The sequence below is a fragment of the Elephantulus edwardii genome, unplaced genomic scaffold, assembly GCF_000299155.1.
Source record: "Elephantulus edwardii isolate Elephantulus edwardi_28Jun2011 unplaced genomic scaffold, EleEdw1.0 scaffold00190, whole genome shotgun sequence".
Classification (NCBI taxonomy): domain Eukaryota; kingdom Metazoa; phylum Chordata; class Mammalia; order Macroscelidea; family Macroscelididae; genus Elephantulus; species Elephantulus edwardii.
In genome coordinates this window covers 4,474,972-4,495,118 of record NW_006399940.1, presented here as the reverse complement: position 1 = coordinate 4,495,118, position 20,147 = coordinate 4,474,972, and the positions used below count along the sequence as shown (strand labels likewise).

Below are 20,147 nucleotides of genomic sequence, written 5' to 3'. Positions count from 1 at the left end.
GTTCCTAACACACCTACCCTTTTAACCCCAGTTATTATGTCAATCCATCTTATACAGGGTTTTCCTCTCCAGCACTGTCCCTCAACCCTTCTAAGCATGATGTACTTCTGCAAAGACTGGTTCCTCCTGGCAACATGACCAAAATAAGTGAGATGGCGTCTCAAAATCCTTGCTTCCACAGAGCAGCTGGATTTCACACTCTTCAGAACAGATCTGTTAGTTTTTTTTGGCAATCCATGATATATTCAATACTCTTCTCCAGCACCACAACTCAAAGGCATCAATTTTTCTTCTGTCGTTCTGGGTCATTGTCTAGATCTCTGATGCATAGCATCAAGTAATTGCAAAGACTATGGCCTGAATCAGGAACACATTAATCTCTAGACTGATATCTTTGCTCTTCAGCCCTCTGGAGAGATTACTGGCACATTTCTCTAAGGTAATTTGTCTTTGGATTTCCTGTTTGCTGGTGCTAAGAGTGTTGATCAAGGGGCCAAGCAAGCTGAAATTGTTAACAATCTAAATCTCTTCACCATCTATCATGCTGCTGCCAAATGGTCCAGTAGTGAGAATCTTCATCTTCTTCATGTTGATCCTCAAACCATATTGCAAACTATAGTCCTTGACCCTTTGCAACAAAAGCTTCTGGCTCTCATCAGTTTCAACAAGTAATTATATACATAGAAATGACAAAGCTCCAACATTATCCTTGAGATAATATTGTGGAAATAATCTTAATAGGTTGTACAACAGAATGAAACATTGTCTAAACCTGTGCCTGACTATAAATCTAATTGTGTTATGTGCTGTTGAGTCGTCTTTGACTCATAGCGACCCTATGTACAATATTTTTGAATCCTGTCCTACCCTGAGCCAGACTCACTGCTTCTGACACATTTAGCCCCATTATCCCAGTTACTGTGTCATCTAATCCTGTGTCTTTCTCTCCTGCTCTGTGCCTCCACCCTTCCAGGTATTATATCTTTCTCTAAGGACTGGTCCCTCTTGGCCACGTGCCAAAGCGTGTGAGACAGAGCTTCAAAAGACTTTCTTCCAAATAGAAAGTTGGGCTTCACTCTCTCCAAGACAGACTTGTTTGTTCTCCTTGTGTTCCATGACATGTCCATATTCTTCTCCAGCACCACAGCTCAAAGGCATTGATTCTTTTTCTATCATCCTTAGTCATTGCCCAGCTCTCTGATAAATAGCAAGTAATGACAAAGACCATGGCCTGGATCAAGTGCACTTTAGCCTCTAGACTGATATCATTGATTGCTCTTTAGCATTTTGGAGAGGTCCCTGACAGATGACTTCCTCAGTGTAATTTGTTTTTTGATATCCTGGCTGCTGGTGCCAAGAGTGTTGATCTTGGGGGCCGAGCAAGCTGAAATTGCAAACTAACTCAGTCTCTTCTCCATCTATCATGATGCTGCCAATCAGCCCAGTGATGAGAATCTTTGTTTTCTTGATGTTGAGCTTCAATCCAAATTGAAGCCTACAATCCTTAACCTTCTACAGCAAAAGTTTCACTTCCTCCTCATTTTTAGCAAGCAAGGTTGTGTCATCTGCATAATGCAAGTGTTGCTCTATAGCAGAGCATCCAAACTAAAGCAGATTATGAAGAAGGATTGGCCATTCACTTCCAAAACAACAGGCCTTTGAAAACCTCATTTACAATACAGCACATTTAGAACAGACTAGCAGATACGGTAACTGAGGCTGAGCCCTCAAATTTGGAAAATAACCCTGATTATACTTATTAAAATACTGATTAAAACCAAATCATATTTTATTTATTTTTAAAAGCAAGCAATTAAATTCTTGAAAATGTTATCTCTCCTAGTCTGTAAATTAATTTAGGGTATTCACTATATTTTATACACCTTCCAGGTTACACAGGAATGTGTTATAAATTTACCATGGAGAATATGGTAAATATTGATACCTAATAATTTTTTGTCAACTTTTAACATTTGCCTTCCCCTCAGACACACATAGACACTCACACAAGTACATGCGTAGTTACTAGAAAACTTTTCATTTCTTTTTTACATGTCTAATTGGATGACTAACATTTATACTTTGAACTTTCCAAGTACAGAGGTACACAGATTACAGGAAAAGGTTGAGCAATCTCCTGTGCATTAACTTCCTCTGAAAACCTGCAGAAAGGTTAGCTATGGGTCGGTTCCAACTCAGCAATATACATCACCAACAACCAACAACTACATATAAAATTTCATACAATGTTTTAAATTTTCTTTTAAAAATTAACAAGTTTTCTTGTTAAAGTAGTAGTCAACAATCAACATTTCTGCAAGGCTTGTAAAGTATTTTATAACTAAATGGTTAAAATTTTTTATTTCATATTCCAGAAATAGTGGGAGCTTCCAGTTGGACAGATAAATGGATCTTTTCTAGCCATGCTCAGAAAAAGAGAAAATGCTATGTGAACACACAAGTCACTGGGAAAACAGGAACTTGAGAAGTCATTTATTCTTTGCCTTGTCTCAAAGCCACATAGGATTTATACGAAATCTTTTTTGCTGGTGACTTTGAAGCTCTTCTTGGTTGATAACCCTATTTTGCCTTTTCCTAGCCATCGATTCATGTCAACATTCTCTATCTTCTGCTAAATTGCAAGGTTTTGGAAAAATGGATAGTTATTAATAAGGAAAAATTGGAGCCTATTCACAGAAAAATGCATGAATAGTAATTTCAACATTCATAGGGACATAAAGTAGATTCAAAGTTACCAAGAATTAAAGGAAAAAAGAGTAGAGTTACTGTTTAACAGGTTAACAATTTCTGTTTGGGGTGACAAAACATTTTAGAAAGAGTGGTGATGGTTGTGCAACATTGAGTGTGCAAGTAAGATCACACAATTACACAGATGGCTTTATTTACAAATGTCTGCTATTATTTGCTTTATAATAATAGTGTATAAAAATAATGTGATTTCTATAAAATTGTAGTTGAAATTATTAGCAATAATCATGTCTCTTGTACTAACAACCTTTATAAAAATATCAAGAGCAAATTTATTGCAGATGCATAAAACTAGAAGGGGCCTTTGACTTTCAAGAAGATGAAATAACACATAGGTCATGAATATATAAGTTCTATTTCTATAACCAAGGTATTTCACCACTTCACGAAGTATTTATGATGAAAATTACTGGCATAGTAAGGAATTAAATTTTATTTTATATAACATCTTTCATACTCCAAGTATCTGAATAGCTTTTTGAAAGTACAGATATGTGATGACAATTAGAGACTGAAGGAGCTATTATACATTTAAAGGCAGATGATATAGGCTTGGATTCAGAGATATGCTTGATGGGATTCAGGATATTTTCTCATTTTTTCACTAATTTGGTGTCATTGTCTACCTGAGCCACAACCAAGGACATGCAGTGAGATCTTAGCTACTTTAGTCACATAATAACATGCCTCTAGATTGCAAGGTAAGGATCTCTGGTGACATAGAGTGTAGCATACCAGATAACCAAAAGGTTGGAAGTTTGAAGCTACTAGTTATTCTATGGGAGAAAGATATTCAGTCTCCTCTAGAAAATCTATGGAGGCTTAACTGCACCAGCAGGGTATAGGTTACAAGGACAGGGCTGTAATAATAGTTAAGCTTTGGTTATAGAACTTAAAACCTTCAAATCTCTGGCCCTGTGATAATCAAGTCATCTTATCAGGAATAGCATCCCCTTCTCCTTCTCCAAGGAGAATAACAACAAACTCACTGCTGTAGAGTCTGTTCAGACTCATGGATGGCAGCTTCCATGAGTTTTGAAGTTGTAAATATTAATGGAAGCAGTATCCAATCTTACAACTATGAGCTGCTGGTGAATTTGAACTGCTGACTTTTCAGTTCGCAGCCCAGTATCACCAGAGTTTCTTAGGCATAGAAAATGCTATTCAATGTACAGAACTGTAAGCAAACTTGAATTTCATTTCACTGTATTATGCCAAGATGAGCAAGAAATGGAAATACCATAGATACATCAGCTTTTCATGTGGAAAAATTACCAGAACAGAGAACGATCTGAAACAACACCAGCAGTTTTTTCAATAAGGTGTGGGGAAAGAAGTACAAATAAGTGCTATTCCCCTTCATGATATTTTATGCCGCAAAGCTGTTTGTAACTGGAAAGTATTGTTCATGTCAGAGAGAAACTCCAAGGGAAATGAAAAGCTAATAAGGATCAGCATGAAATCTGGAATGGCTCTGAGCAGACTGTTCACGAACGAGGAACAGAACTAAATGGAGACGGCCCAACACTCAGCAATAGAAAGGTTAGGATTCAGAATTGTACACAAAAGAAATCACCTCTGCCCTGTTTCTTTACTCTAAACTGAGCCCCAATTATGCTGCAAATGCTAGTCTCACATTTACCCACAAACACAAGTGGCTGACAGCCCGACTGTTTTCGCCTTTCCTTTCTCTCCAGCCTAAATAAATGTGTTTGCTTTCTTATTTTTGCACTTAAATCTTAGTCTAGATTTGATCTCTCTATTTATGAAGAATCATAATCTTATTTATTTACCAAATCTCGTAGTAGAAACTCTATCCAGTAATATCAAATAATGTAAATCACTATTATTTACCAGTTTTCATGATCTCTTATGCATTTTCATTTTCAAGAGTTTCCTCCTACCATTCCTACTTTCCTTAGCTTCAGAGCTTATGATGTCTTTGTCTACTGCTATTAATCCTAGATCCAACATTTTTTTAATTTTATATTGCTTTTTGACCCATGCTATCATAATAATATCTATACACATATTTTTCAAAGCAACACTCTAAATTGTTTCTTTTGCATTGAAATATATAACTATTTTTATTAATATTAATGAAAGTTTACAGAGATTTAGGATTTCCAGTCATTCACTGTTGCATTATTCTCCCTGCCCACTCTCTCCCCCCCAATTCACTCTTCTTCTTAAAAAACAAAAGAAAAATTCTTTGATTGTTATGTGGTCCTTCCCCCCCACCATGTCCACTCCACTGTGCAGCCTTTATTCCGGACTCCTGTAATGACAATAATACCTAATCTTATATCCCTTTTAAACAGCTCTCTACTTCATCTGTTTCAATGCAGTATACATCATTTCTCCCCTCCTTCTCTGTCTTCCCTCAACCTCCATGTCAGTCCTGTTTTAAAACAGTGACCCTATGCAATATTTTTCCTTCTGTCACTGCAATATTTCACTCAGCATAATGTCTCTAGGGTCATCCACTTTGCATAGTATTTAATGAGTTCCTTGTTTTTCCAATGCTGCATAGTATTCCATTGTGTGAATATGCCAGAGCTTCTCTATCCATTCATTTGTTGATGGGCACTTGAGTTTTTTCCAGCTCTTTGCTATTGAGAACAAAGCTGCAATAAACATGGGTGTGTATATATCTCCTTGGATGGCAGTTATGGTTTCTTTAGGGTAAATTCCCAGTAGTGGAATTGCTGGGTCAAATGGGAAACATATAAATTTTTTAAAATTATTTTTTTAATTTCTTTTTTAGACATACCATTTATATTTTATCGCCAAATCCATTTTTCCCGACATAGCAAGTTGTGGAGCTAAAACACAGGCAGTCTTGAATCCACCAATAGCTCTGAGGAAGAAAGATGGACAATGTACTCTCCTTACAATGTACATCCTTGGAAATCAGATAGAGGGTCACTATGCGTTGGAAGACTCACTGGCTGTGAGTGTGCTTCCTTTTTATGAGGCTCCAAAAACTCAGAGACAGGCAGAAAACATTCAAGGGATGAAGCATAGAAAGACAGAAAGAACATAACAAGAACATCTTTCATTTTGTGACCAAAAGATTCGGGTTCATATTTTTGGTTATGTTACTTAATAATTATCTAAGCTTGGAAAAGTTAGTTCCTTCTTGTATTGAGGGGGATTTGTTGGCAAAATCTATAGAGATTAGTACTGCTGGCCCAAGGGTTGTTGTGCTGACAACAAAGGTATTGTGCCACCAACTCAGACTATCCAGTGAGTCGGCAGGAGAAATAGAGGCAATTTCCAACCCTCAGATTTACAACCTCCAAAAACTGGCTAGAGAACAAGCTTTGAGTAGGTTACATCTAGACTGCAATAAGTTTGAGGGTGTGTGTGTGCGTTTTCTCTTGCCATTTCTAAAATATTAAGACTCTTACAACATGTATCCTACACATACCATGTTGTTGATGCTGTTTTGTGTCATCAAGTTGCTTGTGATTCATAGCAATCCTATCTATAACAGCTCTGAGTTCTGCTCTATCTTGAGCCAATTTCATTGTCTCCAATACAATTGCCCCTATTACTCGTGTCACTGTATTAACCCAGGATCTTTATCTCTTGAGCTGTCCCTCCACCCTTCCAACCATGATGTCCTTCTCCAAGTATAGTTCCCTCTTGACAACATGCCCAAAGTACGGAGAGAGGGAGCTTCAAAATCCTTGCCTCCAAAGAACAACCCAATTTCATCCTCTCTAGGACAGAACTTTTTGTTCTCTTAAAAGTTCATGGTATGTTCAATACTATTCTCCAGTACTACAACTCAAAAACATTGATTCTTCTGCAATCCTTATTCATTGTCCAATTCTCTGATGTATAGCAAGTAATTGTGAAGACTGTGGCTTGGATCAGGTGTACCTTAGTCTCTAGACTAACATTGTTACTCTTCAGCAGTTGAGAGAGGTCCCAGACAGCCAATTTTCCCAGTGCAATTCATCTTTTGATTTCCTAGCTGATGGTACCAAGACTATTGATTGTGGAGCCAACCAAGCTGAAGCTGTTAACAACCTCAGTCTCTTTTCCATCTATCATGATGCTCCCAGTTGGCCCAACGGTGAGAATCTTTGTTTTCTTGATGTTGAGCTTCAATCAATATTGAAGACTATAGTAATTGACCTTCATCAGCAAGCTCTTCACCTCCTCCTCAGTTTCGGCAAGCAAAGTTGTGTCATCTGCACAACACAGGTTGTTGATGAGTCTTCCTCCAATCCTGATGCTGTCAGTTCCTGGGGCCTTGAACAGCTTGAACTTCCTCCTTTATCACCATTGCCTCTTGATCACATGTTATTTCATGAAATTCTTCTGTGTCAGTCATTTATTTATTTATTGTATAGTGACTCTGTGTACTCCTTCCATTTTCTTCTTTTTAAAATTTTATCTATTTTCATATATAACCAGTATACTGGTTTACTTAGAAAATTTATATACACTGTTTTTCACACTACATCTTTCCCCTTTCCTTAACTAACCCCTTCCTCCATCCATCAAATCATGACACTATGATTGACAGAAGAAGAATCAATGCCTTTGAATTGTGGTACCGGAGAAAAGTCTTGAACATACCATGGAATGCCAAGAAAACAAATAGGTCTGTCTTGAAGAGGGTGAAACCAAGTTTCTCCTTGGAGGTAAGGGTTTTGAAGCTCCATCTCACATATTTGGGCATGTGGTTAGGAGAGACTGGTCTCTGGAGAAGGACATCATGCTTGGAAGGGTGGAGGGACAGCACAGAAGAGGAAGAACCTGGATGAGATGGATTGATACAGTAACTGTGGCAATGGTGATTGGTGTGTCAGAATTAGTGAGTCTGGCTCAGGACATGGTAGGGTTGAGAGCTTCTGTACTTAGGGTTGTGATGGGTCACAGGCGACTTGATGGCACATAACAATAACAACAACCCCTCCATTCTCACACCTCTACTCCCCCCCCCTTGTGTCCTTATACTTGTTCCACAACAATGATCTTATATAGTATTTGTCTTTATGAGACTGAGTTAGTTCACTTAGCATAATGCTTTCTAGTCCCTCTAAAGTTAGGCAATCATTTACAAAATCATTGCTCCTGTGTGTTGCATAGTATTCCATTGTATGACTGTACCATAATTTTTCAATCCATTCCATTGTGGTTGCTGCTTTTATGTTCTTGCTATGGTGAATAATGCTGCTATTAACATTGATAGACAAGTCTCTGTGACACAGTTCTCATTTTCATAGAGTATATTCCAGGCAGTGGAATGGCTAGGCCATATGGAATGTATATGTTCAGCTTTCTGAGGAAATGCCAAACTGCCTTCCAATGTGGTTGCGCCATTTTACAATCCCACAGTGTATAAGAGTTCTTCCAAACCAGCTCTTTGCACATTTCATTATAGTACTTTGCATTTTCTTTCCACTTTGTCCTTTGAATCTTTGAAGTCTTCTCTTCAGTTCCTCAGTTCCTTAACTTCTTGATTTCTTTCCTATGCTTTGGCATTTCAACACTGTAGTGCGATATTTAGTGTCTCTGTTGATATTCATCTTGGTCTATTCTTCTTCCTTCATCTTTTTAATAACATTTTGCATTCTTCATGGATGATATTCTTGATATTTTCCCGCAGGCTTCAAACCTCTTCCTGAGATGGTCTTTAAATTCAAGAGGGATAAACTCAAGGTCAAACTTTCATTCTTGTGGATTTGATTTTACTTTTAATTTCTTTAGCTTCAGGATTAAATATGATAATAAATGCAAAGAGGCATTGTAAACATTGCTTGCATTATCTTGTTGAGCATCCTGCCTCAGAATTCCACCCTTTTCTACTCACAACTTGTGGCTTGGGTTGGATGGATCTATTCCTCTAGACAGATTTTAGGGGTTGTTTGATCTTGATTGCCATTGAGTCGAGAACAACTCATAGTGACCCTATGAAGAAAAGGCTTGAAGCCTTTCTATAACTATCATTTGACATTTATCAAAGTTCATAGAGTTTCCAGAAGCATGTTGTTTAGGAAGTGGATGCCACTCCTGCTTCCAAATCAAGCTTAACTAATTAGAGCTCACAACACTGCTATAAGGATAAGCACAGGTGCAAATAATACAATAAGATTGGCTTCCAGATACTTAATTTTGAGCAACAGAGTTAAAAAAAAATCCTCCAAACGATGAATAACATTGAGAAGAATGGGAATCTCGGAACATTTAACTGTGCTCATGTGAAATATAATTATAGTACAAGAAGTTATTGTCAGATAGGTAAAAGGGAACACTGCACATTTTAAAATGAGGAACGCTGTGTGTCAGCATTGTATTTTTTTCTCCAGGCCTATTCAATCTGTGTGCTAAGAACATAATTCAAGAAGCTGGACCATTTGAAGAAGAATATGACATTTGGATTGGAGAAAGACTCATCAACCATCTGTTGTTGTTGTTATGTGCCGTCGAGTTGTTTGCGACTCATAGCAACCCTATGTACAACAGCCCTAAACCCTGCTCTATCCTGTGCCAATCGCATTGCCTCTGACACACCCATCCTGATTACCCCAGTCACTGAATCAATCCACCTCATAGAGGGTCTTCCCCTCCTGCGCTGTCCCTCTACTCTACCCAGCATGATGTCCTCTCTAAAGATATGTCTCTCCTTACAACATGTCCAAAGTATGTCAGACTAAGCCCCAGAATCCTTGGCTCCAAGGAGTAGCCTGGTTTAACCCTCTCTAGGATGAATCTGTTTGTTTTCTTGGCAGTCCATGGCACATTCAATACTATTCTCCAGCACCAAAGCTCAAAGGCGTCAATTCTCCTTCTATCCTCCCTAGTCATTGTCCAACTCTCTGATGCATAACAAGTGATTGCAAAAACCATGGCCTGTATCAGGCGGACCTTAGTCTGCAGAGAGACACCGTTCCTCTTGAGTACTTTAGAGAGGTCCCTAACAGCAGACGTTCCCATCACAATACATTTTTTTTATTTCCTAGCTGCTTGTGCCAAGAGCGTTGACCATGGAGCTGAGCAAACTGAAGCTGTGAACAATTTCAATCTCTTTGCCATCCATCCTGATGCTACCGATTGGTGCAGTGGTGAGAATCTTTGTCTTCTTGACATTGAGCCTCAGTCCATATTGAAGACTGCAGTCCTTGACACTCTGCAGTAAGCTCATGAGGTCCTCCTCAGTTTCAGCAAGCAGGGTTGTGTCATCTGCATAATGCAGATTGTTGATAGATCGTCCACCAATCCTAATGCTACGCTTCTCCTCATAGAGCCCAGCCTCTCGGATAATCTGCTCTGCATACAGGTTGAAAAGGTATGGGGGTAGGACACATCCCTGGTGTACACCCTTCCCAATTTTGAACCAGGCAGTGTTGCCCTGCTCTGTTCTGATGACTGCCTCTTGGTCCAAGTATAGGTTTCGCATTAGCAAGATTAAATGTTCTGGGATTCCCATTCTTCTCAGAGTCAGCCACAGTTTGGTATGATCCATGCAGTCAAATGCCTTTGTAGGTTATGAAAATTATACAACTTTCACTTTGGAAAATGAAGATCTGAGGCACTTGATAAAGAATATCAATGACTACAGTTTTTGATGTAGATTATATGTCAGCATCAAGAAAAAAAATACACTGGACCAATATGATAGATGGAGAAAGGATATAAGTATTTAATTTTACTTGGATCCACACTAATACCTATGATAGAAGCAGTCAAGAAATCAAAAGATATTGTGCATTGGTGTAAAGCTGTTTTAAAGAACCCATCCAAAATGCTAAAGAACAATGATGTCAGTTTAATGACTATCATGTATCTGATCCAAGTCATGGAATTTTCCATCTGCTGTCCATGTATCTGAAATTTAGACAATGAATAAAAAAGACCAAAGATGTTATGCCTTTGAATTATAGTGTTGGCAAAGAGTATTAAACATACCATGGACTGCCAAGAGAACAAATAAATCTGTCTTGGAAGAAGTGTGTCCAAAGTGTTACTTACAGACAAAGGTGCTGAAAGTTCATCTAACATACTTTGGTCAAGTTTTCGGTTGAGGTCTTAAGACATCATACTGGGGAAAGTCGTGGGTTAGCAAAAGAAAAGAAGACCTTCAATGAGAGCTGGATTGATACCAGTGTGCTAATGGACTGGGGCGTAACACAGACTGTGAAGATGAGACAGGATAGAGTAAGCTTTTGATCTGTTATTCAGAGAATAGCTAGGAAGATAATGAACTTTAAGGCACCTAACAACAATAATAAGAGCAGCAAAGCTTAAAATTATCCATTTCTATTGTGTTGTTCATAAGGTTGCTATGGATAGCAGCTGACTCTATGGACTCTTATAACAACATACTTTAAATACAGAAAACAGTTCAGTGATACAAGTGAGTCCAATGATGATATTCTGAATAAGTTGTTTTGTATTTTATATTACTTAAGAACAGACTTCTGATCTTTAATAGAAATAGCTGTGGTTTGGGGTTTTTTTTTTTTTTATTTAAACCTCTTGTTTAGAGTCAACACCACCTCTTGGAGGGCCTTTGTCTTTAAAGGCTAGCCATTGTCTCTCATTTAGGGACTGGATGAAGCAGATGGACTCTGAGATGTGGGCTCTCTTGTTTAGGTTTAAGGGTTGGTGGTGTGGATTTTTTTTTTTTTAATTTAAGCCTCTTATTTAGCGTCAACACCACTTGTGGAGGGTCTTTATATTTAAAAGTCAGTTGGGTCCTCGGGTCTGCGCCCTTGGGCCTAATGTTATATTTTGGAGGACTGTTCTTCTTAGTACAGCACTGGTCTGTCAATGTGCTGTACTGAGATAACTTAGGTTGCCGTGATGCTGAACCCTGCGCCATTGGAGTATCAAATGCCATAATGGTTATCCATGATGGACAGTATTTGGTGGAGCTCCTTGATTAAGACAGGTTTGGGAGGAGAAGAGACATCCTCTTCCTAAACAACATGCCTTTAGAAACTCCATGAATTTAGAGAAACCATGATGGTTATAGAAAGGGTTCAGGTCTTTTGTTCATTAGGTGTCTATGATTTGTGCTTGACTTGATGACAATCAACAACAACAACAACAACAATGTACTCATAATTCTAGGCAAAATTTTATATCTTAGAAATAACTTTTGTCTCACTGTCTCAAAGGTTGTTAATCATCAGAGTTGTAGTCTCTTTATTTGGAACTCACTGCATACTAGATTTTATCTCACATACTCTGGGCATGTTGTTAGAAGAGGCTATTCCTTGGAAAAGGACATCACACGTGGAAAGGTGGAGGGTTAATGAAAGAGAGGAAGATCCTCAACAAGAAGAATTGACACAGTCACTACCATAATGGACTCAAGCATGTCAGTGAGGATGGCATACAATTGGGCAGGGTATAGATCTGTTGTTTATAGGGTTGCTAGGAGTCATATTTGAATTAATGGCACCTACAGATAGCAATATACCGGGAAGGAAATTCTGGTGACTTAGTGGTTAGTTTTTGCACTGTCAATCCAAAGACACAAAATTTGAATACACTAGCTATTTTGTAGGAAAAAAAATAAAACATGACAGTCTCCTCCTGTGCATTTATAGGCTCTGAAAACTCACTAGAGGGTCAGCTATGAGTTGGAGCTAACTCAACAGTATATATCAACAACATCATACAAGGCACTGTTCCAAGTACTTTTATGTATTTGCCTGTATAATGAGAACATAACTTCTTATTGCTGTTGGGTGCCATCTAGTTGATTCTGATTAATATGAAACTGTAGTCAGTTTATCTTTTGCAAAATTATAAAATAATCCTCTAAGTTTTGGTTGTTGTGTACTATTGAGCTAGAAGTGACCCATAGCTGACCTTCCAGTGGATTTTCAGGGGCACTAAGCGCACAGGAGAAGATTGCCCATCCTTCTCCCATGAATATAAGTAGTCCTACTTCTTCAAGAAAGTCTTCTTACTCATAGAGTAGAAAGTTAAATACCTAATGCTGTCCAACTTTCATAATAGATCTATCTTTAAACCCGTCTTAAGTGTAATCTAATAGCATTCTCTCTTTGTCGTTGCTGACTCAATCATACTAGCTTCCTTTGGGTCATCTAAGTGGCATATTCCTTTCTTGGCTTTTATACAAGTTGATTGGTCTGCAAAATTGTCTCCACTTTCCTCAGATCTTGCATGAAGATAGCAGATATTTAACAGTAGCACTATTCCAAAATACTTTCATATAATAAACTTCCTGCAACTCTACAGCAATCCTATCAGTTAGATATATTACTACCCATCTATTTGGGAAAAATCTGTTGTCAAATGTCTCTCCAGAGTGCCAAAGAGCAATGTTAGCAGTCTAAAGACTAAATCACATCTAATCCAAGCCATGGTATTTTCAATTACTTGCTATGCATCTGAAACCTGTACAATCACTAAAATGACAGAGGAAGAACTGATGCCTTTGAGTGATGGTGCTGGAGAAGAGTACTGAATATCCTTTGGACTGCCAACAGAAAATCGGTTCTGTTCTGGAGGAAGTGAAAACAGGGTGTCTCTTGGAGGCAAGGATGTTGAAACTCTATCTCATATACTTTGGACATGTTGTCATGATGGGTCAGTATTTGGAAAAGGTTCAAGAGAAGACACTTAACAAAATGGGTTGACAAAGTGACAATAGCAATGGGGCCAAGTGTGTTGGAGATCGTGAAGTTGGTACAGGATAGGTCAAGGTTCAGAACCATTATTTACAGGTTAGCTAATAGTAGTAGACAACTCAATGGCACGTACCAAAGATGAAAACAGCATTGTAGCTTAGTAATTCCAGGCAAAGAATTTCCCAAAATTTACAGGGCAAGAATTTTACTGCAAATATTTATTATTATATCCCAATAGTAATGGTTCTCAATCAGGAGTGATTTGTCTCTCTTCTCAGGGTACTTTTGAAAATATCTTAAATAATTTCCAATAGGTACAACTCAGAATACTAATATCATCAGTTGGTGAGGTCACGGATCCATACAAGCTGCTAAACAACCTTCCAGTTTAGTTCATAGGGCAACACCCCTATCTCTCTACCAAAGAAAACCACCACCACCACCACCACTACAACAACAACAATAACAAACTAAAAAAAAAACACCAAAACAACAAAAAAAAGAAAACCACAAAAAAAACCCAAAAGCAACTGTCCACTCTAAATAACTACTATGAGTAAGAAATTCTTCTCTAATACCTAAAATAGTACATGATCCTATTAATCCTTTACTCATAAGTCCCTCAATCAGTACTAGTTGACTGATTAAAGGGATATAGGTTAGCAGAAGCAAGCGTACTATCATATCACTAAGTGGCTTGCTAACGTTTATCCATTTTATGTCCAGCTACTGTGAAACTTAAGTTCACATTTTTTTGTTAAGCTAATAATTTCATCTGAGCTTTCTTTATTATATCTTCATGTCTCTAAATTGAGCTTCCTAATTTGTGATTTACCATGAGATCATTAACTTTTATCTATATTCCATTTTCTGTAATTCATTGGCGCTATGACATGAAACATTTCTACCCTGGATGTTGAAATAGTATGCTTGTTGTTCCTCAAATATGTCAGTTTCAAAATTTTCAAAAATATTAAAAAAATAAAGTTTCTTTCAACATAACAAACACATTGTCAACAAAGGTATATAACTTTAAATTTTTTCTCTGTTATTTCTATCAAGTTGGTGTGACTCATAATTGACTCCCATTGGCTTCTGAAGTTCAATATTGCATGGAGGAAATGTTTTTTCTTATGAGAATTTGAAATGCCAGAGAAGTATAACCATTGGGTTAACAACTCACAACTGTACAAATTACGCCCCAAGAGTACCCTCTAAATTTATAATTAGTTCTTAATAAATGAGATTAAGAAGTAACGCGATAGACTAATATAGCCAAAATTTGAAATCTGATTGAAATAACTTTTCAAAATTCAAACTCACTAGTATCCAGTCAATTCTCATTCTGTTAGCCTAAAAGTTGGCTTTCTTAGCCATTAGTTAGCCTCCTCTGGTCTCTAGCTACCTTACCTGCAGACACATGGTCTTAGAAATCAGCACAGTCTTGTAAATTGGCATCAGCTGTGATGGAAGAATTCTTCCCACATTGAGCAGCAAGACTTAAGGTGAGTAAGGGTTTTTGTGGTGGCAAGATCCTGGTGACGAAAAGACTGTGGCGTTGCTGTGGACAAACAATGGCAAGGTGTGACCTGAGGCTTCTTGCATTTGTACTGGCCACAGTTAAAGGTCTTCACTGTTCTTATCTTTGATGATGGAAGGAGAAGCTGATTTATAATTGTTCTGAGGCAAAACCTGCTGGATGATTTGGTTGTAACTGAGGTTGCAACTAAGGTATTCTATCTCCATACCTGTTCAATCTATATGTTAAGCAAATTATCTGAGAAGCTGGACTCTATGAAAAGGAGTGTGGCGTCAGGATTGGTGGGAGACTCATCAATAACCTGTATTCCAATTATTAGCTATGCATCTGAGACCTGGACAATAAATATGGATGACAGAGAAAAGAATTTATGCTTTCGAGCTGTGGTGTTGGAGAAGAGCACTGAACGGCCAAAAAAATGGACGGCCAAAAAAATGAACAGACATGTCTTGGAGAGGGTGTATCTAGAGTGCTCTTGGGAGGCAAGAATGATAAGCCTTTGTCTAACATACTTCAGACATGTTACTAGGAGGTGCTATTCCTTGGAGAAGGATGTGATGCTGAGAAGAGTGGAGGGTCAGAAAAGGAGAGGAAGACCCTAAACCAGGTGGTTTGACAAAGTGACTGCTGCAATGGGCTCTTGTGTGTCAGGAAGTGTGAGGATGGTGCAGGACAGGACTGTTTTCAGATCATTTGTTCATAGATTCGTTGTGAGTCGTACTCAACTTGATGGCACCTAACAACAACTCTGAGGTAAACCTGATAGAGGATATGGATTTGACTGCTGAACTGAAACAGGACCCTGGGCTTTCTGAGGAATTGTACCTTGTAAGAGTTGGGCTAAAGCCTGGACCTGTATTAGGTGATATTCTTTACACCCCCCCCCTCATTTCCCTAATAAAATCCACTGTTGGTACCATGACTGTGAGTCTGTGAGTCAGCAAGAAATAAGTGAACCTCTTTTGTTGGGGCTCAAAAGTCCCCATGGGGTTGGGCTATGGACTCGATCTGCTTTCTGCTCTGGGACAGTGAGAGGCTGTGCTTTTCCTACTCCCTCTAGCCCTTTCTGAGGGTCAATGTCCCATTTTCTGCTTTTTAGTCACTTAGCAAACTTCTAGGACTTAGCAAATTTCTAGGACTGTGAATCTTTGTGGAAGGAGACTTTCCATCTTTCTCCCGTGAAGTTAATGATTTGTTAAAAGTACAGGAGATGTGCAACCTTTTGGCTAGCAACAAAAGCACTAAGGACTACTATATTTAAATACTCATTCAAGTATAACACTGAGAGGAAAATCTGATCGTGAAGAGAAGAGTAGAGGGTTTGACGGTTTGAATCCTCCTTTGCTCATAGTGCAGGTAGAGAGCTCGTGTTCCAATTAAGCAAACACAGATCTGCTTGGAATATGAAAGCCAAGACCGTGGGTAGAATTATAACTGATTCAGTAAGGTGTTACATAAGACCTGACTTTTCCATGAACTCTACTCTTGTTGTAATAAGATATTCTACGTGCTATTGCTATGTGACTCATATCAGCACTATGAATGGCAGTTTTTAGTCTTACCCTATCCTGTGCCACCCTTACCATCTTTGACACACTCAAGTCCATCATTAGACATCAGGTCAATCCATCTTGTTGTGTTGGCCTTCCTTTCTTATGATGATCCCTGTACCTTTTCAATCATGCTGTCTGTCCTTCTTCAAGGACTGGCCCCTCCTGAGAACATGCCCAATGTATAAATTATTTTTATCTGTATCATTCTTTTGTCATTAGATTAAGCCTTGCCTTGTCTAACATATTATGTATGTGTGCTTTGCAAACTCAGATAGGTCATGGGTGCTTTGATAACTAGAATTGAGTTGTATATTTTATTATAACCTGCATAATGCCTCTATAGCAGCACTTTGCAGAGAATAGTTTCTCATTAAATATTTATTTTTGATTGTCATATTGCAGTGTTGTATTCTGCATAATTTCATCCAGGTTTCATCTTTGCTGTTCAACTTTGAGATGACTTTTAACACACCACTAAGCTATATATATCCTGAAAGCAAGGACTATATCTTTATTAACTTTTATAACTGTAAGACCACGTCCTATCATAGTGTCTGGGGCACATGGCACACAATACATATTTATTAAATGGATAAATTACTGGACTAAAGATTTTCACTGCCTTATGATAACAGGGGACACATTTTTAGGTCTTTCTCCAAACCTTAATAAACTATGTCTTTTGACACAGAATTATACTGGTTCAAGAACTTGGTCATTTGTTACATAAATGACTTTCATTTTTTTTCGAAGGCTTTTATGCCTCAGTATCTCCCAGTTTCCATCAGTCCTATATGTCTCTGACAAAATTATCTCCCCTCTGCCTCTTGCATCATGTCATCCTATTCCTCAAGTCTCTCCCCTGACACAGAAAATCAAACTGAGTAACAGACTGCAAGCTTCAAGTTCTTTATCAACCCTGGCCATTTTTTTTCATGTCTCATTTATCTCTTTCCATTGCTTTAAGTATCATCTTTCTTTAGTAAAAGTTAAATTCTCTTGCTGCCATTTTTAAGGTTATTTGAAAATATTATTGTAACATGGGGACAGCTTTTCTTCCAATTATAACAGTATTAAGTTTAAAAGATCAGCTCTGAGATTTTTTTCTCCATGAAATAGTCTCTGATTCTCCACTGAGGGGTGGAGGAAAGCATAAAAAAAGAAACATCTTTTCCCTCTACGTGCCAAAGTAATTTCTTAAGTAATTTATTAATATTAGAGTGACCACATGCCTCACTTTCTTTTTCTTTTTAATTTGAGGCTACTAGTTTACGTTTCATGGTTCCAGTGCTGTTATTTGCACCCAAGTCAATAACCTCAAAGATTTTCTGCTGCCAATCATTCTGGACAGGCATTCAAAGCTCTTGGGGATCTAATCCAAATTTATTCTTTATTGCTTACTCACCATGAAAACTTTTCTTTTTGCATTTTTCTTATTAAGTTTACCTTTCTCACACCTATTCATTTGCAACCTTTTGTGAAGATTAAATCCTTACTTCATAGCCACATGTCCAAATCCTACCCATCATCCTAAACTAAACTCAAAATTTTTTCCTGAAATTTCCTTTCAAAAAGCATCACTATAAAATTTTCCCAAAAGTTTCTTCTCTTGCCAGAACTTTCAGTCTGAATACTCTAATTTTTTGTATGATTTATTACCTTCTAACTTATGTATTGTATTGGACTGTATTGTGTTATGAATTGCTTGTATGTATGTCTTTACCAAGGAGTTCTGGCAGCATAATGGGTAAAGTGTGCCCCTCACAAGAAATATAGGAAATTTTCTACTGTTAAGGTTTACATCCTCAAAAAACTTGATAGGGAAGTTCTCCTCTGTCTTATAATATAGGTTGGCTGTGAGTCTCAATCAACACAATGGGAACCAGTTTGCCTTTTCGTTTTGGTTATATTTCTCTACCCTTTCCAAGATCCACCTCTGCAATTTTCTTACTCCCTTCTTCTTTACTGATTGATTTATCCATAAATAATCATTTCACTGAAAAAATTTCCAAAATTAAACTAAATGGGACAAGGGTCAGTGTTACTGGTTTTTATAGCACCATATACTTCTCACTGCCAAATGACGTGATCTGTATATAGATGGAGATATGATGCATCCCATATAGACACCTTTTCTGGTTTTGAACCGTGCAGTGTTGCCTTACTCTGTTCTGATCATTGCTCTCTGGTCCAATTATAGGTTTCACATGAGCAATCAAGTGTTCTAGGATTCCCATTCTTCTCAAGGGTAGCTACAATTTGTTGTGATTCACACAGTCAAATGCCTTTGCATACTCCATGAAACACAGATAGACATTCTTCTGTACTCTCTGCTTTCAGCTAAGATCATCTGACACTGGCTATGATAGCACTAGTGCCACGGCCTCTCCTAAACCCAGTTTGTATTTCTGTTACTTCTCTATCAATATATTGACTTCTTTAACCTTAAATAATCATTTCATTAAAGAAAATAATTCTAGGAATAACCTGAATGGGACAGTTGACAGTGTTATAAGTATTTATAGCACCATATACTCAGCATTACAACACATAACAACATAATTAACTAAACTAAATATCTGTAGTTGCTCATGATTACCATATTTGAAGTTCTGACTTCCATTTTCATTGAGCTGGAATTGTTAACAATCCCAGTCTCTTCTCAATCTATCATGATGCTGCCATTTGGCCCAGTAGTGAGAATCTATGTCTTCTTGATGCTGAGCTGCAATCCAGTTTGAGCTAATTTATTCTCTTATAAGGCTTGAATGCATGTCAGTTTCTAATTTGAATAAGCTAATTGATCCACAAAGTTTTGCAAATTATCCTATTAAATTCTACTGGTATTTCACACAGAAGGCTGCACAAATGTTGATAGATGGACACACTGTTTGCTTATGTCTAATTATCCCATCTGACTTGTATAAATGTCACAAATGAATATCAGCCACATACTCAACGTCAACTCTTCCTTAAGTGGACCTGTGGAAGAGGTGAGGTATATTTTGGACTAACCAGAGAAGATGCTTTTTAGCTTGAACACAACTGATTATTGAATGTGAATATAGAGGCTGAGGAATTAAAAAATATAGAGACTACTTTTTTAAAGCATATAATCAGAACCTTATGAAGAGAAATATACTTTGTTAAAAAATACAATTACTCTCTGAAACGTATGTGTTAAGCATTGTTATAAAGCCTTTTACCAAGTTATTTAATCTTCTCAATTCCCATTGCTGTTGTTGTTATATACCATCGAGTCATCTGCAACTCATAACATCCCTATGTACAACAGCTCTGAAGCCTGCATATCCTGAGCCAGTCTCACTGATTCCGACACACCTATCCCATAACCCCGGTTATTGTATCAATCCCTCTCATATGGAGTCTTCCTCTCCTGCACTGTTCCTCCACCCAAGGACCAATCCGTCCTAGCCATGTGCCCAAAGTATGGGAGACAGAGCTTCAAAATCCTGACTTCCAAGGAGAAACTTGGTTTCACCATGTCCAAGATATATCTTTTTGGATGTCCATGGTATGTTTAAGAATCTTCTCCAACACCACAATTCAAAGGCATCAATTCTCTTTTGTCATCCTTAGTCACTGTCCAGTTCTTTTTTTTATTTTATTAGTTTTAATGAACATTTACAGGGATTT

At 37.8% G+C, this 20,147-nt stretch overlaps 1 protein-coding gene across 2 annotated transcripts in view; it reads right to left on the bottom strand.

The window, feature by feature from the left end:
- The window catches only part of NEGR1 (neuronal growth regulator 1), a 1,417,016-nt gene that overhangs the window by 71,032 nt on the left and 1,325,837 nt on the right, over positions 1–20,147 (bottom strand). The gene's annotated exons all lie outside the window — the stretch shown is intronic.